Source organism: Cricetulus griseus, chromosome X, assembly GCF_003668045.3.
Source record: "Cricetulus griseus strain 17A/GY chromosome X, alternate assembly CriGri-PICRH-1.0, whole genome shotgun sequence".
Taxonomy (NCBI): domain Eukaryota; kingdom Metazoa; phylum Chordata; class Mammalia; order Rodentia; family Cricetidae; genus Cricetulus; species Cricetulus griseus.
Window position 1 is genome coordinate 123,998,319 of NC_048604.1, and position 26,702 is coordinate 124,025,020.

At 40.7% G+C, this 26,702-nt stretch overlaps 1 long non-coding RNA gene and 2 other non-coding genes across 8 annotated transcripts in view; all 3 read right to left on the reverse strand.

Moving 5' to 3' along the window:
* Nucleotides 1-18,684: 18,684 nt before the first annotated feature.
* Nucleotides 18,685-26,702, reverse strand: part of LOC103160033 — an 80,706-nt gene continuing 72,688 nt past the window's right edge. For all 6 annotated transcript variants that reach the window (XR_003488317.2, XR_003488318.2, XR_003488319.1 and 3 more), the window contains 2 exons: nucleotides 25,492-25,599; nucleotides 18,685-19,277 (listed from right to left, as the gene is read on the reverse strand). This is a non-coding gene — a long non-coding RNA (uncharacterized LOC103160033). The remainder of the gene's footprint in view (nucleotides 19,278-25,491; nucleotides 25,600-26,702) is intronic.
* Mir221 (microRNA mir-221) lies at nucleotides 19,613-19,694 on the reverse strand. The gene has a single exon (NR_105180.1). It is a non-coding gene; the product is annotated as a microRNA mir-221 (primary transcript).
* Nucleotides 20,198-20,278, reverse strand: Mir222 (microRNA mir-222). Its single transcript, NR_105181.1, has one exon. It is a non-coding gene; the product is annotated as a microRNA mir-222 (primary transcript).

The window sequence follows — 26,702 nt, forward strand, 5'->3', positions numbered from 1 at the left end:
ACGAAGTCAAACTTTCACTATTTGCAGATGACATGATAGTCTACATAAGTGACCCGAAAAACTCTACCAGGAAACTCCTACAGCTGATAAACACCTTCAGCAAGGTAGCAGGATACAAAATTAACTTAAATAAATCTGTAGCCCTACTGTATACAGATGATAAACTCAATGAGAAAGAAATCATGGAAACATCACCTTTCACAATATCCACAAGCAACATTAAATATCTGGGGTAACACTAACCAAAAAAGTGAAAGACCTGTACAATAAGAACTTTGAGACTTTAAAGAAAGAAATTAAAGAAGATACCAGAAAGTGGAAAGATCTCCCGTGCTCTTGGATAGGCAGAATTAACATAGTAAAAATGGCAATTCTACCAAAAGCAATCTACAGATTTAATGCAATCCCCATCAAAATCCCAACACAGTTTTTCACAGACATTGAAAGAACAATACTCAACTTTATATGGAAAAATAAAAAACCTAGGATAGCCAAAACAACTCTTTACAATAAAAGATCCTCTGGAGGCATCACCATCCCTGACTTCAAGGTCTACTATAGAGCCATAGTTCTGAAAACAGCTTGGTATTGGCACAAGAATAGACAGATAGACCAATGGAATCGAATTGAAGACCCAGATATTAACCCACGCACCTACGAACACCTTATTTTTGACAAAGGTGCTAAATCCATACAATGGAAAAAAGATAGCATCTTCAACAAATGGTGCTGGCACAATTGGATTCGAACATGCAGAAAATTGCAGATAGATCCATACTTGTCACCATGCACGAAACTTAAGTGCAAATGGATCAAAGATCTCTCCATAAACCCAGCCACACTGAATCTTTTAGAAGAGAAAGTGGGAACAACCCTTGAACAAATTGGCACAGGAGAACGATTCCTGAACATCACGCCAGAAGCACAGACACTGAGGTCTGCAATTAATAAATGGGACCTCTTGAAACTGAGAAGCTTCTGTAAGGCAAAGGACACAGTCAGTAAGACAAAACGACCACCCACAGAATGGGAAAAAATCTTCACCAGCCCCACATCTGACAGAGGTCTGATTTCCAAAATATACAAGGAGCTCAAGAAGCTAGCCACCAAAACACCATACAATGAAATTAAAAAGTGGGGTGCAGAACTAAACAGAGATTTTTCAACAGAGGAATCTGAAATGGCTGAAAGACACTTAAGAAAGTGTTCAAAATCCTTGGCCATCAGAGAAATGCAACTCAAAACAACTCTGAGATACCACCTCACACCTGTCAGAATGGCTAAAATCAAAAATACCAATGACAACCTATGCTGGAGAGGATGTGGAGAAGAAGGAACACTCCTCCATTGCTGGTGGGAGTGTGAACTTGTAAGACCACTTTGGAAATCAGTATGGCGGTTGCTCAGAAAAATGGGAATCAATCTACCTCAAGATCCAGCCATTCCTCTCTTGGGTATATACCCAAATACTGCTTGTCCATACAACAAGGACATATGTTCAACCATGTTCATAGCAGCATTGTTTGTAATAGCCAGAACCTGGAAACAACCTAGATGCCCCTCAACTGAAGAATGGAAAGAGAAAATGTGGTACATTTATACAATGGAGTACTACTCAGCAGAAAAAAGCAATGGAATCTTGAAATTCGCAGGCAAATGGATGGAACTAGAAGAAACCATCCTGAGTGAGGTAACCCAATCACAAAAAGACAAACATGGTATGTACTCACTCATATATGATTTTTAGACATAGAGCAAAGGTTTACCAGCCTATAATCCTCTACCCCAAGGAAACTAGAAATCATGAATGACTCTAAGGGATAAATGGACCCCAGGAATGGGAAATGGCATGAACTCCCGAGCTAATTGAGAGCATGAGGGTAGGGAAGTGGGTGCTGCCACAATAAGAGCACAAGATGAAGAGTAGAGGAGAAGAAATGGAGGAGCAGATATATTGAGTTGGGGGAAGAATAGAGGAGAGAGAGCAGGATGAGAGATACCATATCAGAGGGAGTCACTATAGGTCCGAGAAGAGATCTGGAACTAGGAAGATCTCCAGAGACCTATAAGGATGACACGATCTGACAGTCTGGGCAGTGGAGGAGAAGTTGGCCTAGAAACCCTTCCCCTAGAATGAGATTGATGAATACTCTCTATGCTATTCTAGAGTCCTCATCCAGTGGCTGATGAGAGCAGAGACAGACATCCACAGAAATACACTGAGCTGAAATCTGGAACTCAGTTGAAGAGAGGGAGGAATGAAGAACGAAGGGGTCTGTACCTGGTTGGAGAAACCCACAGAAACAGTTGGCCTGAAAAAGGGAAAGCATATCGACCCCAGATGCTCTTTGGGAGGACAGTACAGGACTAATCCAGCCCCCTGATCATGGATGCCAATGGGGAGGCCCCTGCACTCCTGGGATTTTTAGACATAGAGCAAAGGTTTACCAGCCTATAATCCTCTACCCCAAGGAAACTAGAAATCATGAATGACTCCAGAGGGAGGTGGACTGGCGTTTTGCCCTGGTGGGTGGGAGGGACTTCGAGAGCCCATCCCACTTGAAGGGATTCGCTCTGTCTCTGAACACATGGGGAGGGGCCTAGGCCCAGCACAGGAAGATTTGGTGGACTTGGTGGAACCCTGGTTGGGGGCCCTACCCTGCCTGGGGAGTGGCGGGTGGATGGGGTGGGGGGTAGGTTGGAGGTGGGGGAGAAGGAATGGGGGTGGGGGGAGGGAGAGGGAGAGGGAAAGTGTATGTGAAAATATTAATAATTTAATAAAAAAAGAAAAAAAACCTATATTCCCCAAAATTCGAAAATCTAAAGGTAATGAACAAATTTCTGGACAGATTTCACTTACCAAAATTAAATAAAGAACAGATGAGCAACTTAAATAGACCTATAACCTCTAATGAAATTGAAGCAGTCATCAGAAGCCTCCCAACCAAAAAAAGCATGGGGCCAGATGGCTTCAATGCAGAATTCTACCAGAAATTCAAAGTGCAGCTAATACCAATTCTCCTCAAAGTATTCCACACAATAGAAGCAGAAGGGTCACTGCCAAACTCTTTTTATGAGTCTTCAATAACCTTGATACACAAGACACAACTAAGAAAGAGAACTACAGACCAATATCCCTCATGAACATTGATGAAAGAATTCTCAATAAAATACTGGCAAATTGATTCCAAGAACACATCAGAAAAATCATCCAACACGAATAAGTAGGCTTCATCCCAGGGATGCAAGGATGGTCCAAAATGCAAAAATCCATCAATGTAATCCACATAAACAGACTGAGAAAAAAAAATACATATGATCATCTCACTAGATGCCAAAAAAGCCTTTGACAAAATCCAACACCACTTCATGATAAAGATTTTGGAGAAATTAGGGATAACAGCAACATACCTCAATATAATAAAAGCAATATGCAGCAAGCCGACAGCCAACATCAAATTAAATGGAGAGAAACTCAATGCAATTCCTCTAAAATCAGGGACAAGACAAGGCTGTCCACTCTCTCCATACCTCTTCAGTATTGTCCTTGAAGTTCTAGCTAGAGCAATAAGAAAACAAAAGGAGATCCAGGGAATACAAATCAGAAAATAAGAAGTCAAATTCTCACTATTTGCAGATGATATGATAGTCTACATAAGTGACCCGAAAAACTCAACCAGGGAACTCCTACAGCTGATAAACACCTTCAGCAAAGTGGCAGGATACAAGATTAACTCAAAAAATCTGTATCTCTACTATATACCGATGACACATTGGTGGAGAAAGAAATCAGAGAAACATCCCGCTTTACAATTGCCACAAACAACATAAAATACCTTGGAATAACACTAAGCAAAAAAGTGAAAGACCTGTACCATAAGAATTTTGAGTCTCTAAAGAAAGAAATTAAAGAAGATACCAGAAAATGGAAAGATCTTCCATGCTCTTGGATGGGTAGGATCAACCTAGTAAAAATTGCAATCTTGCCAAAAGCAATCTACAGATTCAACGCAATCACCATCAAAATCCCAACACAATTCTTCACAGAACTTGAAAGAACAATTCTCAACTTTATGTGGAGAAACAAAAGACCCAGGATAGCCAAAACAACCCTGTACAATAGAGGAACTTCTGGAGGCATCACCATCCCTGACTTCAAGCTCTATTACAGAGCTATAGTCCTGAAAACAGCTTGGTATTGGCACAAAAATAGACAGCTAGACCAAGGGAATAGAGTTGAAAATCCTGACATTAACCCAATTGTTTTGACAAACAATCCAAATTTATACGCTGGAACAAACAGGACATCTTCAATAAATGGTGCTGGCATTACTGGATGCAGACATGTAGAAGACTACAGATAGGTCCAAGCCTTTTGCCCTGCACAAAACTTAAGTCAAAATGGATCAAAGCCCTCAACATAAACCCTGCCATACTGAACCTGTTAGAAGATAAAGTGGGAAATACCCTTGAATTATTTGGTACAGGTGACCGATTCCTGAACATAACACCAGTAACACAAACACTGAGATCAACAATTGATAAATGGGACCTCCTGGAACTGAGAAGCTTCTGTAAGGCAAAGGACACAGTCAGCAAGACAAAACGGCAGCCCAGAGACTAGGAAAAGATATTCACCAACCCCACATCCGACAGAGAGCTGATATCCAAAATTTACAAAGAACTCAAGAAGCTAGTTTCCAAAACAACAAACAATCGAATTAAACAGTGGGGTACAGAACTAAATAGACAATTCTCAATAGAGAAATCTAAAATGGCTGAAAGACACATAAGAATGTGTTCAACATCCTTAGCCACCAGGGAAATGCAAATCAAAACAACTCTGAGATACCATCTTACTCCCATTAGAATGGCTAAAATCAAAAACATCAATGATAGTTTATGCTGGAGAGGATCTGGAGAAAGGGTAACACTTCTCCACTGCTGGTGGGAGTGCCAATTTGTACAGCCACTTTGGAAATCAGTATGGCAACTCCTCAAGAAACTTGGAGTCTACCACAAGATCCAGCAATTCCACTCCTAGTCATATACCCAAAAGAAACACATTCGTGCAACAAGGACATCTGTTCAACGATGTTTATAGCAGCACTATTTGTAATAGCCAGAAACTCGAAGCAGCCTAGATGCCCCTCAGAGAAAATGTGGTACATTTACACAATGGAAAAAAAACACAGCAGAAAAAAAAAGCCAGTGGAATCTTGAAATTTGCAGGACATTGGATGGAACTAGAAGAAACCATTCTGAGTGAGGTAACCCAATCACAAAAAGACAATCATGATATGTACTCACTCATATGTGGTTTTTAGATATAGAGTAAAGGATTACCAGCCTACAATCCACACTGCCAGAGAAAATAGTAAACAAGGAGGACCCTGAAAGAGACAAACATTGTCCCCTGGAGAAGGGGAAAGTGTTATGATCCCTTGAGCAAATTGAGAGCATGGAAAGAGGGGTATGGGAGTTACGAGAATGAGAAGGGAATAAGAGGAAGGATGCAGAGGACATGAGGGAGCAGAAAGGTTGAGTCAGGTGAAGAATAGAAGACAGGATATGTGATATGTATGGTTTTAGTTGGGGGGGTGGTAGGGAAGGACAGGAGGGAGAAGGGAACTGGGATTGTCATGTAAATCAATCTTGTTTCTAATTCAAATTTAAAAAATGATAAAAAACAAAACAAAAAAGAAATGGAAATGTTTGATTCTAAAATAAACACAAAAATGTAAAGGATTTAAACCAAATGAAGTCTGGTGATAGATACCTCAGTCAGTAAAATGTTTGCCCTACAGAAACAAAAGTTGAGTCCCCAGAACCCATGTGGGGGAAGCCTGGCAGAGTGGTACATACTTGTAATTCCAACTCTGGAAATGCAGAGACAGGCAGATCCCTGGGGCTCACTAGCCAGCCAGCAAGTCAGTGAACAATTCTGTCTCAAAAACAAGGTGGTTGGCACCTGAGAAACCACATTGGAGATTGTCCTCTGGCATCCATACACATTTACTTGCACACATACATATATGCTGTGTGATGTTTTACTATTTTTTACTCTTTGACTCTTTTTAGGGAACCTGCCACCCAGCACCCAAATAAATCACACATGGAGGCTCATTCTTAGTTATGAATGCCCGGCCTTAGCTTGGCTTGTTTCTAACCACCTTTTACAACTTAAATCAATCCATCCACCTTTACCCTCTGATTTTTTATCTTTCTCACATCTGTGTATCTTACTTTCCTTCTTACTCAGTGGCTGGCTGGATGGCTGACTAGGTGGGTGGCTATCTGGCTGGGTGGCTGAGTAGCTGGCTGGCTGGCTGGCTGGGTGGCTGGCTGGCTGGCTGGCTGGCTGGGTGGCTGGGTGGCTGGGTGGGTAGCTGGCTAGCTGGCTGGGTGGCAGGGTGGCTGGCCCCTGAAATCCTCCTCTCCTTGTTTCTCCATGCTTGTTCCTCTTCCTTGTTTCTCCTTCTATTTATACTCTCTTCCTGTCAGCCCTGCCTATCCTTGCAATCTTAATATTGGCTGTTCAGTTCTTTATTAGACCGTCAGGTGTTTTAGATGGGCACAGTAACAGTTTCACAGAGTTAAACAGAGTTAAACAAATGTCACACACATTAAAATATTCTACCTCCCACCAGCATGTGCACATACATGCCTACAAATTTAATAATAAAGTAACCAAACTAGCTTCAGCTAGCCTACTGCACATCAGCCCAGGGGGTGCTTTGTTTTGATAGTACCTTTCTGTGCTCAGCCTATAGCTTCAGGCAATATCCATGTCCATTCTAGCCAGGGGACCCTCCACAAGCCCAGTGGCATAAAGGTGCTTCTAAGCTCAGTGTTTACACTGAAACAACTCACAAAATTCAAGACGAAGCATAAAAGCAGACCACATCAATTAGCAAGCAGCAGTTGGTCCATATCTGGGAGTGAGATAGCATTTTTCTTATGCTTCTGCTGAGACATAAGAAACTAATTAAACTGAGGATGAAATGGAATACAACAATGATGTTAGTCAATCCAAGAGGGCCTCAGAAGAATTAAAGGTACACGGAACAAGAATTCCAAGGAGTTCCAAATGCAAGTGTGATGACACAGTTGCATAGAGGTATGTCATGTCAGGGAGTGTCAGGCCATTCCGTTTCAAGACCAGCAGGCTCAGTCAAGTGCCTGCAAACCTTGGCACTACAGCTACCTCATGTTCTTGTATTAGGTGAAATCTCAGGACATTTCTGAATTTAGAAGCTCTCTGACTCCTCAAAATGAAGAAATCCATGCGGCTGTCAAGTTAAAGAGACTTTGTTTCCTAAAATGGATAGTTAGTCAGCAGTCCCATCACTTGAACATTATCACCACGGTCAAGCTCCTGTCCATCTTCTCCAGATGTTACCAGACGACGGAGACAATCTTCCCTCGTTTCGAGGCTTTCTGTCACTTATCCAGTCTTCCACTCACAGGGCCTACCACCGGATCATGGATGTGATAGATGAAAATTGCAGACCTGTGATGGGAGCCATGTCTCTTCCTCAACATGACACCATAAGAAACAGCTTTTCCAGTTTCGACACAACAACGGAAGCAATTTCAGAGGATGTGACTGCCCTGGATGCAACTTCATTGAGACGACAGATAATCAAGCTGAATAGACGCTTGCAACATCTGGAGGAAGAGAACAAAGAACGAGCCAAAAGGGAAATGGTCATGTACTCCATTACTATAGCCTTCTGGCTGCTGAATACCTGGCTTTGGTTGCGCCGCTAGAGGTAACCTCAGCTCTCAAAAGTAATGTCTTGTCACCTAGGAAAATAGAGCATGCAAAATTATTTCCTGTTTCTGCCTTTATTTTCTTTATAATTTATTCATTTAAATTTCAATTTACATTCCAACCACAGTTCTTTCTCTCACCCCTCCTCCCACCCTCCTTTGCCTCCCTGCCAACCCTCCCCCAATCCACTCCTCCTCACAGTTGTGAAGTTTGGACTAGTTGAGGGGCCCCTGGCAGTAGTACCAGAAAACAAACCTGGTACGTGAGCTAGCTTGTTGAAGCCCATTCCCTATGGTGGGATGTCATGTTCAGTGGCAGTAGGACCATGATACAAACCTGGTACATGAGCTAGCTTGTTGGAGCCCATTCTCTATGGTAGGATGCCATGCCTTTGGTTTCTAATGCCATTTATACAACCCATACCTCCTGCTAATGTATTTCTTCCAAGAAGTGGGAAATGGGTGGTTGATGGAGGTATATTCTGTCTCTCAGTTCTATGTTACTACTGACTAGTTCTGAGTAATGCTAAGGAGGTCTCCCAGTTCTTGTCTTGAAGGCAAGAATTTGGTCATGAGGCACACAGTTTAAGTAGTTTATTTAGCAAAATTCAACTAATCAAACACTCTAAAGAGTATAGAGTGGACTTCTCCAGAATGGAAACCACTCATTGGGCTCTGTGTTGTGGAGTTCATAGAAGGGTTTATGAATATTTATGAGGCTGGTGGCATATTTGCAGACTAAGTAAGAAAGCCCATTTTCACTTCCAAATCATTATGGTCCAGGTCTCCCTTTTATGGTAACTTCTCATGATCTCTCCAAAACGTAGGTGTCAAAACTACAATGCAAGTGATATTATAATGACATCGGGTCTTTTGAGGATGCATATCCTACATTAGTGCACATATGTGGGAGAATGCTTTGTTGCCTTACTTTCTGGAGTAAGGACAAACTAACTGCAGCTTCAAGGATGCTCAACCACAAAAGGTTAACTGGATCATCAGGAGACCTAACTGGAGTTGTCCTCAGTTGCCTCATATCTAACTTCTGGCATACTCATATCAGTAATATCTATTACAAGAACACCTCCTGTGTGTTTTATAAGTGAGAACTCGTCTTTCTTAAAGGTCATGTCTTTGTTTTGCTTTATTTTACCTCATCAGAATGCACAGCTAATTCTCTGAGTAGGACAGAAAAGGATAGAGAGAACAGGATTAAGAAAAGCATCTGTAAAAGAATGGTTTCCTTATTAGGTATCCTTGCATCCACTTTTCAATATTAGAACTTTTGAAATTCTTATATGTTCTCTGGTTTAATTTGGTTTTGGGATTTTATTTTATGTGTATGAGTGTTTTGTCGGCATGTATATCTGTATACCCCATGCATGCAGTGCCCATAGAAACTAGAAGAGGGTGTCAGAGTCCCTGAAACTAGAGTTACAGATGGTTTTGAGCTTCCATGTAGGGGCTTGGGACTTAACCCAGGTCTTCTGGAACAGCAGCCAGTGCTCTAAACCACCGAGCCATCTCTCTAGCCCTTGTTGTCAGGTTTAAGTAAATTTAGTCACTTAATAATCACAGATTGCTGGGTGGTGGTGGCACATGCCTTTAATCCCAGCACTCGAGGCAGAGGCAGGTGGATCTCTGTGAGTTCCTGAGACCAGGCCAGCCTGGTCTCCAGAATGAGTGCCAGGATAGGCTCCAAAGCTACTCAGAGTAACCCTGTCTCAAAAAACCAAAAAAGAAAGAAAGAAAGAAAGAAAGAAAGAAAGAAAGAAAGAAAGAAAGAAAGAAAGAAAGAAAGAAAGCCACACCCTATGAGATTATGGAGGCTAATTACATTCAAACTACCACATTACACACTCCCTGGCCCTCATAAATTTGTAAAAATATCGTAATGCAAAATGCATGCAGTCCAATTTCAAAAGTCCTCAAAATCTATCACACTCTCCACAATATTTAAAATTTCAAAGTCTCTTCAGATTCTGTTAACTGGAATCCCCTGTAAAATCAAAATAAAAAAAAAACAGATCACATGCTTCCAACATATAATAGCACAGGATATATGTTACTGTTCCAAATGTAGGAAAGGGGGTATAGTGAAGAAATAATGGAACAAAGCAAGACAGAAAACCAACTTGGCAAACTCCAAAATCTGCATCTCCATGTCTATGCTGAAATGCTCTTCAGATCTCTAGCTCCTTTCAACTTTGTTGGTTGAAACACACTTCTTTCTCTTGGGCTGGTTCCACTCCCTGTTAGCAGCTTTCCTCAGCAGGTATCCCTTGGCTCTGGTATCTCGAACATCTTGGGATTTCCAAGGTAATCCAGGCTTCAACTCCACAGCTTCGTGAAATGGCCTTTCTAGGCCTATATTTGGGGACACCCCTTGATACATGTCTGGCCTTGGCACTTTTCCTTAGTCCCAGAGGGAGATTCCATAATGCCTTTTATCTATCCTTGACTCTAAAGCCAGAACCATGTAGCCAAAGCTGCCAAGATTTTCTGCCTATTAGTGCTGCAACATGGCCTCCTCATTCAATTACAACTTTACCAGCTTTCTGTTTTCTATGGTTTCCTCAATTGCCTAAGCTTGACTGTCTTGGATCTTGTTCTGTAGACCGGCTGGCCTCAAACTCAGAGATTCACCAGCCTCTTCCTTCCAAGTGCTGGGATTAAAAGCAATCACCACCATACCCATTTCTAATATTTTCTTTAATTCCTTTGCACAAATTGGAAACTTAGCTGGGTGAGATTTTGCCCTGAGGTCACCACTCCCTTTATTCCATTTCTTAATATGTTAATCTCCTTGAAGACAGGATTTAGCTCTACTCCACTTTCTGGTGCCCCATTTCTCAATCTGTGAATTTTGTACTTTCATTTGCTCAGCATGCTCCTTTTCATTATAAATCTTCATTAGGGTTAACACTAATATCCACACAACAGTCTATACTAGGATGACTTGAAATTTCCTCTGCCAAAAGAATTAACCCAAAGATCTTCACTTTAGCCTCAGGCAGAGTCTTTGGACACAGGCAAAAGGCAGCCACATTCTTCACCAAAATATCACAAGATCTATCTCTAGGCCACATATTAATATACTTTTCCTCTGAAGCATCTGGATTCAGACTCCCACAGTCCATCAAATAAACTTCAATACCACTGTCTTCCTATTAGTATGGCCCAATAAACAGCACTAAGCATTCAACTGCTTTTCAAATCCACAGTCCCAAGATCCATTTTCCTTCAAACAAAAGCATGCATGATCAGGCCTATCACAACAATATTCCAGTCTCACCTACCAGCTTCTGTGTTAGGGTTTCTATTGCAGTGAAGAGACACTATGACCATGGAAACTCTTATAAAGGAAAAACAGCTAATTTTGGTGGCTCCCTTATAGTTCAAAGGTTCAGTCCATTACCATCATGGTAGAACATGGCAATGTGCAAGAAGACATAGTGCTAAAGAAGTAGCTGAGACTTCTATATCTTGCGAGCAAAAGGAAGTGGTAAGTCCCATTGGGTGATATCTCGAGAATAGGAGACCTCAAGCCTACCTCCCCCACAGTGACATACTTCCTCCAAAAAGGCCACACCTACTTCAACAAGGCCACACCTCACAATAGTGCCACTCCCTATCAAATTATGGGGGCTAATGACATTCAAACTACCACAAATAACAAAAGGATTATATCCAGAGATTTTATGAAGAATCCTTGTTTAACAACTCTACCCAATATAAAAAGTGAACAAGAATTGAGCGAACAAATCAACAAAGTGGATATTAAAATGACCAATACACATATGAAAAGTATTTAAATTAAATATACTATGAAATGCCACTGCATCTAGTAAAATGGCTAAGCTTAAAAATAGTTGTAGCATTAAGTGCTGATGAGGATGTGTAGCAATAGTGCTGATGAGGATGTGTAGCAATAGGAACTCCCATCCACAGCCTGTAGGAGTGTTAAGTGTAAAGATTACCATGTAAGACTGTTCAGAATTATATACTAAGGCTGATTTATCTCTGAACAACCAGTAGTCTCTCAGGGAGGGGTGGGGCCTATTGGGCCCTTGCCCACCATAATGAAATTTTGAAGGGTCCACCACAGCTGCAATGAGTTCATGAGTGCAATAGCTATGCCATGTGTAGAAGACATCTTTTTGCTGTATATTTCCCCAGTCCTTTGGCTCTTACATTTTCACAATCCCTCTTCTGATATGTTCCCTGAGCCTTGTTAGAGGAGATATAGATGTCTTATTAAGAATGAATATTACAGCATTACCTAATTTCCTCTCTTTAGCCAGAAAACACGGTAGCTGATTCCCACCAAGAGACAATGACTTCCCAAGCCATGAGCTCTTGACCATGTTTATAGACGCAGGCCTGAGGGGGTTTGGGGAGTAGGCTTCAAATCCAAACAACAGGCAGTTAAGCCACTGGTGTGTACATCTTGTCTGTTGTTATTGCAGCTTTCAGGTTTTACAGCTGGGTAATATTTCCTCACTTTTCTACCTCAGCAGCCTGCACAGCATCAGACCTTCAACTTCTGATCTTCCTCAATTCCCTTAGTGCTGAATTAAAAATATGAGCCGTCAGGACTAGTTCTATGGAGTTCTAGGGATACAACCCAGGGCTTTGTGCATACTGTGCAAGTACTCTGCCAACTGAGCTAACTCGCTAGCCCTACTTTCATTTTGGAGACAGGGTCTTACTAAGTTTCCCAGCCTGGCTTCAACTTGAAATCTTCCTGCTTCACCTTCTCAACTAGCTAAAATGATGGGCCTTCACAACTAAGCCCTGTTCAGAAATATTTTCCAGTAAAATATGTTCAAGAAAAAGATTATGTAATTCTACTTACAGAAGTTTCACTCACAGTCTTAATTGTAGAATTCAGGATGGTAGTAACCTGGGAGTACCCATAAAGGTTGAGTTTTAAACAGTATCATTACTAATCAATCACAGAAAGCATCACTAATGTCTGATGTTTAGAACACAAACAGTCCATAGTAAAGAGGGTCATGGAGGGGCAGGAAAACCTGGTGATCCATCAACTTCATGCCCCATTATATTACCTCCAAACCTACACATTATATTACATATTATATTTCCTACACATAACCATAAGTGGACATGTTTCATGAATGTTCACTCTAATTTTGTTTGTGATTCAAGAAATGAGGTTTAGGCTCCGTCACTGAAAATGGCATGGGTAAAATGTGGTAGTAGCATCACATAGAGTCCAACACAGAATTTGAAGCAACATGAATAAACATTAGAAAATACTTAATTTGTAAAAAGAGAGCTATCTCAGCACTATTTGTAATAGCCAGAAACTAGAAGCAGCCTAGATGTCCCTCAACCGAAGAGTGGATAGAGAAAATGTGGTACATTTACACAATGGAGTACTATTCAGCAGAAAAAAAAACAATGGAATCTTGAAATTTGCAGGACAATGGATGGAACTAGAAGAAACCATTCTGAGTGAGGTAACCCAATCACAAAAAGACAAACATAGTATGTACTCACTCATATGTGGATTTTAGACACAGTGTAAAGGATTACCAGCCTACAATCCACACTGCCAGAGAAGCTAGTAAACAAGGAGGACCCTAAGAGAGACTTACATGGTCCCCTGGAGAAGGGGAGGGTCAAGATCTCCTGAGCCAATTGGGAGCATGGGAAGAGGGGGGAGAGAGTTAGGAGAATGAGAAGGGGAGAAGAGGAGGGGTGCAGAGGACATGAGAGAGCAGAAAAGTTGAGTCAGGGGAAGAACAGAAGATAACAAGAATGGAGATACCATAATAGAGGGAGACATTTTAGGTTTACAGAGAAATCAGGCACTAGGAAAGTGTCTGGAGATCTACAAAGATGACACCAGCTAACAATCTAAGCAACAGAGGAGAGGCTACATTAAATGCCCTCCCCTGATTATGAGATTGATGACTGAATTATATAGCCCTCATCCAGCAGCTGGTGGAAGTAGAAGCAGACACCCACAACTAATCACTGAACTGAACTGGAATCCAGATGCAGAGAAGGACGAGTAAAGAGCAAAGGGGTCCAGACCAGCCTGGTGAAACCCACAGAAACAGCTGACCTAAACAACGGGGAGCTCTTGGTCCCCAGACTGATACCTAGGATACCAGCATGGGACTGATCCAGACCCCAGGAACATGGGTTTCAGTGAGGAAACCTCGGAAATCTACAGGACCTCCTGTAGTAGTTCAGTACTTATCCCTAGCATAAGTGTGTACATTGGGAGCCCATTCCACATAGAGGACTACTCCCCAAGCCAAGACACAGGGGATGGGCCTATGCCCCATCCCAAAGGCTATGATAGACTCTGATGACACCGTATGGAAGGCCTCACCATCCAGGGGGAGCAGAAAAGATATGTGATAGGTAGGGTTTTATTTGGGAGGAGGGGTGTTAGGGGAGGAGGGGGAGAGGAAACTAGGATTGTCATGTAAAACAATCTTGTTTCTAATTCAAATTAAAAAAGAGAACTATCTAACAGTACAACTTGTGTAAATTAAATATCTGGACAAAATAGGGTGCATTTTTAAAAAGACACAAAAACTGACAGCATGATGCACTTTTTAAAGAGTAAAGGTACTAAAAAGACAGAATGGTAAATAAAAGGAAAATTTGGGGTGCTGGTTGTAGTTCAGTTATACAGCAATTACTTCACATGTACTAGATAATAAAACCCTAAGTTGTATTCCCCATTACTGCAAAATAATAATAGCATAGGGCTTGAGGTATAACTAGTAACAGAGTATTTGCCTATCATATGAGGATTTAGTTCCTCTCCCAGGACCACAGAAAAGGGAAGCAGAAAGGTGTGGTGGGGTGTGATATAAAGCTGGTATCAGACAGACTTCATCTTAAGCAAATGGTCAAAGTTAGCACTCCTGATGGAATGCATCCATATAAATGTGCCTGTAGCTAGAAGACACTTAAGGGTATAGCTTCTGTGTAACTGCCCGTGTGTAACCCAAAGTTAAGCAGGGGTCATCTGCGCAAAATGAGGGGTAGTCTATGAAATAACTGTCCTCTATCCCTCCAAAATGTCCGTTATGACAGACAAAGGAAGGATGTGAACCTGTTTCAGGTTCAGGACTACAGATCTGGTGACTAAGAGTGGAACTACAGATGAAATGCTCAAGTAGAAACAGGACAAGTGAGGTGAGCACAGAAACCCGAAGGAGACATGAACCCCCATGTTAATTTTGCTTTCTATCATGAACACATGATATTGGCATCTGGAGCATTCAGAGCATATTGGAACCATCTATACTAAAATTTCTGGTGTAATTAACAAAGTGAATTTTACCAACTCCAAGAGTCCAATCCCCCAATCTGGGAGGCTGAGGCAGAAGGTCTGCCACAAGTTGCAGACCAGCCGGAGACATATGGCAATCCATTTCAAAAATAAAAAGGAAGGAAGGAAGGAACGAAGGAAGGAACGAAGGAAAGAAGGAAGGCAGGCAAGCAAAAGGTGCAGGTTAGGGTGCTCACTTTTTAGGGTACAAAGATTTACAACATCACCAGAACATTAATTCCATACCCCTTTCATCACTCCAAGAAAGCAAATTCTGTTCTAACTGCAGTCACACCTCACCCCTTCTATCCCTAGGTGCCGAAAACCCTGTCTCTATTTTGTGTCAGTAGGATTGTACAGTATATGGCCTTTTGTAACTAGATTTCCTCACGGAGCATGATTTTAAAGTTCACCCACATTGTAGTCTAAATTTCTACTGTTCTTTTGGTTTTCTAAGATTGGAGACTCATGTGCCCAGTCTGGCCTTGAACTCCAGATCATCTTATCACCATCTCCTACTCCTATCAGACCCAGTTTATACTTTCTTTTATGGCTAAATGATATTTCAGTTGATGGGCATTGAAGTTATTTCTATCACTTGGCTGTATTAAATACTAACAGCACTGTTAATATGCATACATGTATTTGATTTTGCTTTCATTTCTTTTGGCCATATACCTAGCAGTAGTGACTGCTTATTATTTTTTTTTAACAATCACTTTTGGTGGCATTTAAGGTAGTCATCAATCTCATTATAGGGGAAGGGCATTTAAGGTACCTTCTCCACTATTGCTTAGATTCTTAGTTGGGGTCATCCTTGTGGATTCTTTGGAATTTCCGTAGTGCCAGGTTTCTCATTAAGCCCATAATGGCTCCCTCTACCAAGGTATCTCTTTATTTGCATACCTCTGTTCTTTCCCAAACTCAACCTTCCTGATCTCTAATGTTCTCCTCTCCCTCCCCTCCTCCACTCCTCTTTCTCCTACTTCCCCCCCCCCTCCCTGCATGCTCCCAATTTACTCAGGAGGTCTTTTTCCTTTCCCCTTCTCCGGTGGGTCCATGTATGTCTCTTAGTGTCCTCCTTGTTTCCCAGCTTCTCTGGGGTTGTGGATTGTAGGCTAGTTATCCTTTGCTCTGTATCTAATACGACCTTCCCCTATAATGAGATTGATGACTACCTTAAATGCCATCCTAGAGCTTCATCTAGTAGTTGATGGAAGCAGAAGCAGAGATTCACACAGCTAAGCACTGAGCCTGGAATCCAGTTGTAGAGAGGGAGGAGTGATGAGCAAAGGGGTCAAGACCATACTGGGGAGACCCACAGAAACAGCTGACCTAAACAAGTGTGAACTCATGGACCCCAGTCTGAAAGCTGGGGAACCTGCATAAGACCAAACCAGGTCCCCTGAACATAGTGTCAGTTGGGGGGGCTTGGGCAGTCCATGGGGCCACTGGAAGTGAAACCGGTATTTATCCCTAGAGCCCAAATGGACTGTGGGAGCCCATTCCACATGGAGGGATACTCTCTCAGCACAGATACATGAAGGATATGATATGACTGATTTTGATGATCCCCATGGAAGGCCTTACCCTCTGAGGAATGGATGGGGGTAGGAATGGGGAGATGGTGGAGGACAGGAGCAGGAACTGTGATTGCTATGTAAAATGATTCTTAATTTAAATAAAAGCTATTTTTAAAAAAGAAATGCTTTGTGAAGGTGTATCATTTTAAGTTCCCACTAGCATTTCTTAGTGTTTATATTTTGCAATACATTTTATACCTATACATATATGTATATCTCTCCAGGTTGGTGGGCTTCTCACTTCTAGACAAAGCATGCAAACATTTGGTCTATTTGTTCCAGGGGTCTCACAGAGACAAGGGGGGAAAGTTGGAAAAAGATTAGTCTCTCATCATTTGTACCCTTTAGATAAATGTCATACATGTCTAGTTTAATGACACCAGCTGTGTGTCTACAATTCAACTCAATTTTGTACCTTCTAATTGAAGCTAGCACATTGCAGGGCTCAATCTCACAGGCATCCTACTTCAAATGTTAATTGCTTGTTGCCATTTATACTTCTCCATCGAGCTATGTATGTATCAGGAGTTTCCAGGACACCTCATGCTGGGGAAGTTGTTATGTAGCTCACAGAACCCAGGGAAGTTTACTTACCATTATTCATTTATATAAGGGATCCAAAGAAGGAAGAGCCCAACTGGCCATGTACATGGTAAGAAGTGTTGGAAGACACCTGGCTTCCATTCCTGTCCTAGGTCACGTTCTCAGTACCATATCCACCTACTAATCTAGAGGCTTTCTGTACTTCAGAGTTGGAGGATGTTCCATTATATTTATGACTAATCAGGCATTAATGATTGCTGTCATCTGAATGTCACCCCCCCATTCATGTTGAAACTTGTGATCAGAAGTGTAACAACAATAAGAATTTAAAAATGTGATTAGATTTGCTGGAACAAGATGTTAAGGGCTACTGGGGTAAAAATAAGTGTATTTCACAAGTGAAAAGGACATGAATGAGGGATGGGGCTAGGAGAAGAGTATCATGGTCTAAATATGTCCCATATGAAACCCAATGTGAAATACTGAGGTAGGGTATTCAGAAGGTTGACTCCATGCTAATAGACATGATTAGGACTTGATGGATGGGTTTCTTTATATGAACAGTGTTCAACTCCTCACCTTTTTACCACATGAATAAACACCAAGAAGGTAGGTATCAGACAACAAATGTCAATGTCTTAAAACTTGGAGGTGAAAATATTTTCACCCTGGAGGTGACAAGTCTTAGGTATTTTGTTATAATTGCACAAACTGAGTAGGACAATGATCACTGGGTTGGGAGGAGATTGTAGTAATGGCTCAATTATACGTTTGAAGCATGTCTGGGTTCCACATACAATACCACTAGCATGAAAAATAAAGTCACCTATTCAGTCTGAAGAACAAGGGCTTGAAGCTCCAACCTACTAACCATATTTTGGTGGTTTGGGCATTTAGCCAACTTCTGGAAGCCAACCATGCCCCTGCCTCTCATTGATTAGCATATATTGGGTCAGTGCTCTCAACTCTAAGTGATCTTAGAGGTTACTGTGTGAGAGATAGTCCAATTACTGCAATAAAAGATGCTCCTAAGCATCTTTATCAATCGGGAAAGTACAAGGGCTTCAGAAACTGGACATGAAGTCTGAATATGTATTTCCTGCTATATCACTATATTTGGCCACACTTAAGAGGATCCATCCAGTATTGCTGTGTCACTTTGGAGAAGGAAATGAAACCTTGGGTATGAAATTCTTTACATCTGGTTCCACAGTCAACACTTGGTTTAGTGATAGGCAAACAACTTCAAGGAAATTCATGGGTGCAGAGATGGAAGACACTATACTCTTGAAAACTATCAAGAGGGTTTTATAGTTATGAGTTTAATTAAATAAGCCCACCTTGTAAGGAGCCATTCACTACACTTAAATGTTGTCAAATATCTGAACCGTAAGGGCACAAAATAGAGGATGGAATGAACTAGTAGGAAAGGAAAACTCATACAGAACAGACAGTGCAATCTTTTAAAAATTCTAAGCCATTAGCTTTATTTTTATTGAATGCAGCATGGGGTGACAAAAACACATTATATTACCATCATTGGTAATTAATTAATTACAGAGGCACTGATCTTTACATCATCTGTATTCCTTTTCTAGGTTTTATTTAAGTCATATTAATATAAAACAGTATAAACAATTAACACATTTACAATTAAAACTTCTATTCCTCCAACTGACAATTTCAGCCAGAACTGCTACTTAAAAAAATACCCATGAATTTAAATTTAGTTATCTGAAGAATAGGCAAACAAACCACATTGTAAAAGTTGTGTTTCTTAGAAGCAATTTCCATTCTCACACCATAGAAAGCCATGCATGAGCTCAATGTCTAAGTTGCTTGTCTCGTCCATTACACAGCTGCTCTTCTGCTTTCAGAAGGACTCGTTAGCAGTAGTGGACAGTTCAATAAATTCCAGGGTGCACTTTCAGGGAACTAATGATGTAGTGAGATGGTGGAATAGAGTAAAATGTTCAGATTCTTTGAGATAGAAGATTCCTTCATAAAAGATTTGGGACAATGACGAAGGAGAAGAGAAATAATCCAGGCCCCTGCAGGTGGAAGAGAAAGCAAAATGAGGAATAGCGAGGTAGGGGAGCAGTGTCATAAGGTGCTTTACTTCCTGTCTGCAATAACAAATAGAAAGCATTTCATTATAACATGATCAATCTTATCTTTGGTTTCTGCAGTTGACACGGCTGGCGTGGGAGACTGTTTTGGATGAAATCACAATGAAACCATTAATTGCTAAGGTGATCAACTTTGTGGAGATTCTTTCCTCTATTCTTTCCAATGTCACAAGTCACACTCATAGTGGCTCCTAGAAAAGTAACTCAGAAATATTAGAGATAAAACATTGATGAGGTGGCCAATGGAGAATTGCTTCCAGGTAGCCTGAAACCCAGCAGACAATGTAGCTGTTGCCTAATAAACACAGAAATCTACATTGTATGCCAGGTTCATGCCCCAGACCTGGATGTTCGACCTGCAAATCATCCATGCAAATGACTGTTTTAATCACAATGTCTAAATTGTTATGCTCCTTATTTACCACAGAGAAAGGAAAACAGAAGTCACAATTGCTGTCATTTTCCTGTAGATGAAATTTCTCCAAATAACTCTATTGGTTGTCAGTCATCGGCTGTTTTTAAAATGCCCTTCAAGCGTGAAGAGATGTATGGACTCACAGACAGGGAAGGGAATGGATATCAAGTTAGGTATATGATACATAGACAGCTATATAGAAAAGGCTGTCTTCATGGGGGAAAGAGAGGGATAACGAGGAAAACTAATCAATGGCTCAAACATCCTTAGCAGTGTTAAACACTGAGATCTCATCATTCATGAAACACTGATGACTTCCCAAACACAATGAATAATGAAAGACTAGACTCTGAAAACTGTGTGTTTTACTCCAGATAAAGCTATCATTTCAATAACATTGCTATGGGTATCATTAACTGAAGCCAGATGATGCCACCAGAGACCCAGTAGCCAGATGTAGCTGCTGATTACCAAGGACAGGATCTACACTGGCTACTGAGCCACTGAGGGCACCCTAATCCTTCTGAGAGCAAGACATTTTGTGGCCTTCTTAGGAGACTCTGTGGAAGAAAAGAAGTCAATTACAGAAACTAATAAAACAATACCAAGAGTTTTCATTTGGGTGTTTTTCTCAAGTTGTGAATATATGCAGCTCTTAACCACTTCTAGATTCACTTACAGAAAGTTACTAATAAGTAACCTTTACAAAAGTATTCAATAGTAGCACCTCATCAGTTTGTCTGTTCTAAGCTGTCCCCTTTAAAACAATACAGGTATAAATTACTAGCTAGGTAAGTTCCTTGTTGATTGAGTCACTCATTTTTCTTTCTGTAAATAGTTAGAAACACTTTTATAGAAACACTTCATATAGAAAAGTGGAATATAAAGATACAACTTTGAACACAAAGACCCCTGACTCTTGGAACTAAGAATTAGAGATGACAATGAGGGTAAGGAAAAACATGAAAAGAATCCAGCAGGTATGCAGTCATTTCTTAAAATAAGTAGTTGAAAGTAATAGTACTGTTTTTAAGATAGCTGAGGAATATGTATGTGGCTGAGGGCCTAATAACCATAGAGCTTGGGAAAAGAGGGGCATACATATTATCTAGGGGAGAAAAAGGACCCTGGGGGAGTGAAAGAGGCAAATATCAAAGGCATCAATGAACTCTATCTCTGTATTTGACTGCCACAGGCAATCACGGATTTCTGTATTTAGGATCACTTTGAAACTTAAATGTAAAGAACTATGTGACTTTGCTCCAAGCACATATACCTTAGAGTCCTGCCTTTTTTATGATTTTAAAATTCTGCATCGCTGGGCGGTGGTGGCACACGCCTTTAATCCCAGCACTCGGGAGGCAGAGGCAGGTGGATCTCTGTGAGTTCGAGACCAGCCTGGTCTACAAGAGCTAGTTTAGTTCCAGGGCAGCCTCCAAAGCCACAGAGTAACCCTGTCTCGAAAAACAGAACAAAAAAAATATAAAATCTGCATCATTCACTTAGATTCCAGAGGGTTATCATCAAGAAGAGAGCTCTCAAAGGCTTACAAGTTTCAATTGGTACAAGTTCAATGGGCATGCAGCTGGACCATAGAATGATAATCAAATACATGCACAAGCAAGAAAAGTGACTCATTACAATATTGTTAGTGGTAAGAAAACACAAGCAGCTTCCTGGGAGCCACAGTATGCTTGGCTCTGTTTGGGAGAGCAGGGGTGGGATTGACAAGGGAAGTAGGCTTGTTTGATTGCTTGTTTTTCCCCCTTTTAATAATTACTAACTAACCTTATCTATTAGTTATATCTTAGCATTCTCTACAAAGGAGAACGCACAATGAGATGAGGGGGAAAAAAGAGCATTTTCTCAGTTTTGGCCAGCTCTTAGCCTCACTGTAAAATAAAGCATTTACAGAGCATACAACCACATCTCATAACACTCTACAACAATTCTTAATCACCCTTTATAGAGGTGATTATAGGCAAGGGTTTATTTTGGTTAGTTCCAATGCCAAGATTAAACGGATGCTCATTTATAAATCCTAGTCCATTTTAGCTACAATCTGCAGACTCAGAGAGATCAGGTTTGGAAGAAAGAACTATGGGGGAAGGGAGACACACATTGATCTCCCTGGAAGGGGGGAAATTAATATATTTCATGGGTAGCCTGAGAGGACAAGAATGGGAAGGAGGGGAGGGAGGGTTGAGGAAAGGAATACAGGGAGATACAGATAGAATTGAGGGATTGGAGGTGGTATGGAAACCTTCTTCAGTGTAAACTGTAAAACATATGAAGGTGATTTGAATGAAGTCTTGAAATAATAGGGGAGACAGTTTTAACTGGCCATCTCTTGCCACGAAACAAAGTTTCCAGAACTGGAAATGGGTTAAATTCAACTGAGTTTTGGCCAAAGTGGCCCCACGGGAATGCCCAAAACAAAAGTTGTTACAAAGAATAAGTTGCTGTCCACAAACAGATAGCAAGGCCCCATTGCTGAAGACAACACACATATTTCATTGAGGATGGACAGGTCAAGCTGGTGCCTACATAGAACCATTGCCCTCATATTCTAGAGTCTGACATAGAAAGACACTCTGTAGGTCACCAAAGGAGAAATGTAAATACCAACCCTACCACAAAACCTTTAATCTACAATCTGTCCTGCCGGCAAAACTTATACTAGGGCAATGGTGCCACAAACCTTGTGGGAGCATCACCAATGTCTGATTTTATTTTATTCCATGAGATGGAGCCCATACTTAACACTGCTTGAGTAACCCCAAACCAGAGCCATAGCCCAGAGACCTAGCGTAAAAGCCAAATATTGCTAGTCTTCAAAAAAAAAGAGTGATAAAATGACTCATAATGTTATTCTGCTATACTGAGGCCTTATTCAGCCATCAGAGAAGCTTCCTACTGCAGCAGACAGAAACAAATACAGAGCCCAACAGCCAGATATCACACAGGGAGAAAGACCTCAGAACATACAACTTAAAATGGGCTGTCTTCATCTAGTTCCTCCCTGTCAAAGCTCAGGGAACCCTATGAAAAGAGGTGGAAAGAGCGTAAGAACAAGAGCAGATGGAGGACACAAGGAGAACAAGGCAACTGGGCAAAGCTCACATGATCTCACAGAGACTGAAGCAGCTAGCACAGGGCCTACATGGGTCTGCATATATACTCTAACTTTCAGCTTAGGATTTTTTAAAGAAACTTCTGAGTGTGTAAACAAGCATGTCTCTGGTGCTTTTACCTTCACTTGGGGCTCTTCCCTTCTGCTGCTTTCCCTTGTCTAACCTTGTAATGGTTTTTATTTAACTGTCATGTTTTTGTTGTTATTTTTAAAAAGTGGATCTGGATGAGAAAGGAGGTGGGGAGGAACTGATTACAGCCACCCCTGATTATAGATACCCCTCACTCTAATCAGGATATATTGTATGAGAAAGAATCTATTTTCAATAAAAAGGAAAAATTGAAGGGGAGGCCATGGATAAGTATGTAATCAAAATGAATTACATGCATACATAAAATTAACAATAAATTATTCAGAATAATTAATCCTATTGTGATGAAAATATCAAAGAAGATGGAAAAATTTCCCTAAACCGGGTATTTAACACTTATATCGCAAATGAGTGAATACAAAATGAATTTTAGTCTATCTTTAGATTAGAAAAGTGAGTTTTAATTCTATCCTCCAAATTCAATGTATTTAAAAAACTAATATTAAAATATTCTTTCCTTTTCTTTTTAATTTATATAGGCAATATATGATGAACAACTATAAATAAACTTCATTAAAGGTTACTCCATTAGTACCCAATCACTAACCAACTCAACAGTGAACACCTTCACAGGGAATTTTAAATAACAGCACATTTTCAAAGTTTATGAATAAAATTCAAAGAGAAGAAACATTATTAAACTACAAAGTCAAGTTACATAATTTCATTACCTTGTAATTAAGCCCCCATATGAGAAAGAACTGTAACCATGGGATCCACTGCTTGAATCCAATCCACACCACAAAGGAACAAAACACAAACAATTAACTCCCTTTTGGCTGATGAGCATTAACATGTGGTGGGAAAGAGTTTAAAATTGAAGCAAAGACTCATTAAAAGCTAAGTCTACTATCTACTGCCAGAGAGCCTACTTTGAACTGGGACTGACCCTATTACTTACAAAATTACCCTAGAATTTGAAGCACAGCCTCCACAGTTAAAACAGGAGCATCCTACAGGATGAACCAGGAAGAAACTTATTGAAACTGAAAGCAAAGTTGCCAGATAGAGAACTACACTTGCATCAAAGTTTCCACTAGAACTGAAAGAAATGCTGCTTCTTGGAGGGGTATTCAGATAAATGGAGAATAGAATCACCCCACCTCTTTTGAAGGTTTTATCCCTCAGGTAATTCTATTTTGCCTTCAAAAAGTATCCATAACTTTAGAAATGACAGCTCTAGGGAGAAATTCTGATCCTAAAGACTATACGGGAAGTAAATGCAGAAGAAACAGCTACTTGAACAGCATTGGCAGAAGGAGGTTTTCAAATTGTTCAAAGGACTTTTTAAAACTTAAAAGAAAATAATCGTTCTTTTAAAAAAAGCTTCTTGTGGGGATGGGGATGAAGGGAAGGGAGAAGAGAAGGGGTCAGGAGACCATTAGGGCAGGAAGATGGAGTGGGGAGGAATAGAGAAGTGCGAGTAAAGACACACATCAACAGAGGGAACCACTATAGATTTAAAGAGAAATCTGGCACTAGAGAATTATACAGAGATCCATAAGGATGACCCTTACTAGGACCCTAAGCAACAGTGGAGAGGCTACCGTAAATGCCCTTCCCCTATAATGAGATTGATTACTACATTAAATGACATCATAGAGCCTTCATCCAGTAGCTGATAGAAGCAGAAGCAGACATCAACAGCCAAGCACTGAGCTGAACTCCTGGAATCCAGTTTCAGGGAGGGAGGAATGATTAACAAAGGGATCAAGACCATGCTGGGGAAACCCACAGAAATCACCTGACCTGAGCAAATGGGAGCTCATGGACCCCAGTCTGACAGCTGGGGAACCTGCATAAGACCAAACCAGGCCCCCTCAACGTGGGTGTCAGTGGTAGATACTGGACAGTCAGTGGGGCCTGACAATGGAACTAGGATGTATCCCTAGAGCACAAATGGACTTCTGGATCCCATTTCCCATGGTGGGATACTCTCTTAGCCTAGATACACAGGGGAGGGCCTAGACCCTGCTCCAAAATAACTTGGCAGATTTTAATGTTCCCTCATGGAAGGCCAACATCCCTGGTGAGTGGATGGAGGATGGGATGTGGGGTCGTTGAGGGGGATGGGAGGATGGGATGGAGGGAACTGGAATATGTAAAATAAGATTGTTTCTAATTTAAATAAACCCCATAAAAATGCTTCTAAACACTTTAGTTCTGTAATTACATGTCTCCAGAAGCCAGCCCAGTGGCATGTAACATTTAGTGTACGTGCTAGCAGCTTTCCATTAACTTAAGGATGCAGTCGAGTTCTGTCACAAACACATTTATGGATCTGAAAGAGCACAAGCCAGTCCATGACTTTAACACCATCACCATTTAGATGGGCTTTATGTCAAATGTTCTTTAAAAATAGACATATATATATGGAGGGGGAGACAAGGGGAGCAGGAGAGAAACAAACTTTGGGAGGCACTGGGCCTGTGATTACCTTGATTATGGGTGATTGGGGTCACAGCATCACAGGTGTTTACATATGTCCACACTCAAAGTACCCACGGAGTATGTGCTGTTCTTTGTTTACCACACTTCAATAAAGCTGTTTAAAATAAAAAAAAAAAAACATGTGCTTCTCAAATGGTAAAGAACAAAAAAAAAACTCTAATTAACACTAAGTATAGACCAGGAAAGTAATGCATTCATATACGCAGTGTGCCACAGGGTTAAATTATTCTGGAGGAGAAACCAGCCTTTTAAATACAGGTGTCTAATTAAAGTGCATTCCTGGGAACTTAGATTCCTTCTGCATTATGTTAGAGCACTTGAATTAGGCTATCACCATAAGCAGGCACGTGGTGGCAGCCTGTCTAACTCTTGCATACCTGAGGTCCTGTGACTACATTGACCAAAAACATTTATACCAGCTGATGGTCACTTGATCCGCACATCTCTATTTAGTAAATTGTTCTACAAGTCAACTTGAAGTTTGAGGTGAACATTTTCGGGAACATTCCTATTCAAGACAATTTAAAAAAGACATTCTCTGCCAAATAATTCTAGCCTGAACAGGCCTGGGAAGGTTTTGGGTTGGCACAAGATCCTAAGCATGCTTCTAAAGGCGAAACCTCTTCCAGATAATAAAGACAGACTCAGACTAGTTTTTGAAAATAATATTTAACAATGAGATACATGCCTTTAATCCCTCTGAGTGAAAAAAAATCAATTTTTAAACAATTACTGGATGAGACCCTAAGTGGGTTTTGATCACTAAATGCACTCAGAGAAAAAGGATAGCTTTAACCTAAGTGACTAGGGTTTTTTGTGTGGACAAATTCCAGAAATCAATTGTCTTCAATCCATTTTTTCCCTTCCTTTCTTCTCTCGCTCTCATTCCACTCTGGAAAAAACAGACACCATTTTCTAGAAACAATGTCAGCAAGGTGCAAGGCAGTGAAGGATTCCTATCCTTGAAAAAAGGGGGAAATAAAATTATTTGCATCCCATTAATTATAATATAAGGATGTCAAATAATTGTTTTCCTGAACCCGTAAACAGAAAGAAGAAACCAGTTAGTTTCTCCAAAAATGAATACTTGGACTTTGTTTAATCATAACCCACTACTAGTCTTTCCGTTATTTGGTCTCACATCTGAGCCATGTGCAGTTTCCCAAAGACATCTAACATCATAGTCTGTAGGTCTCA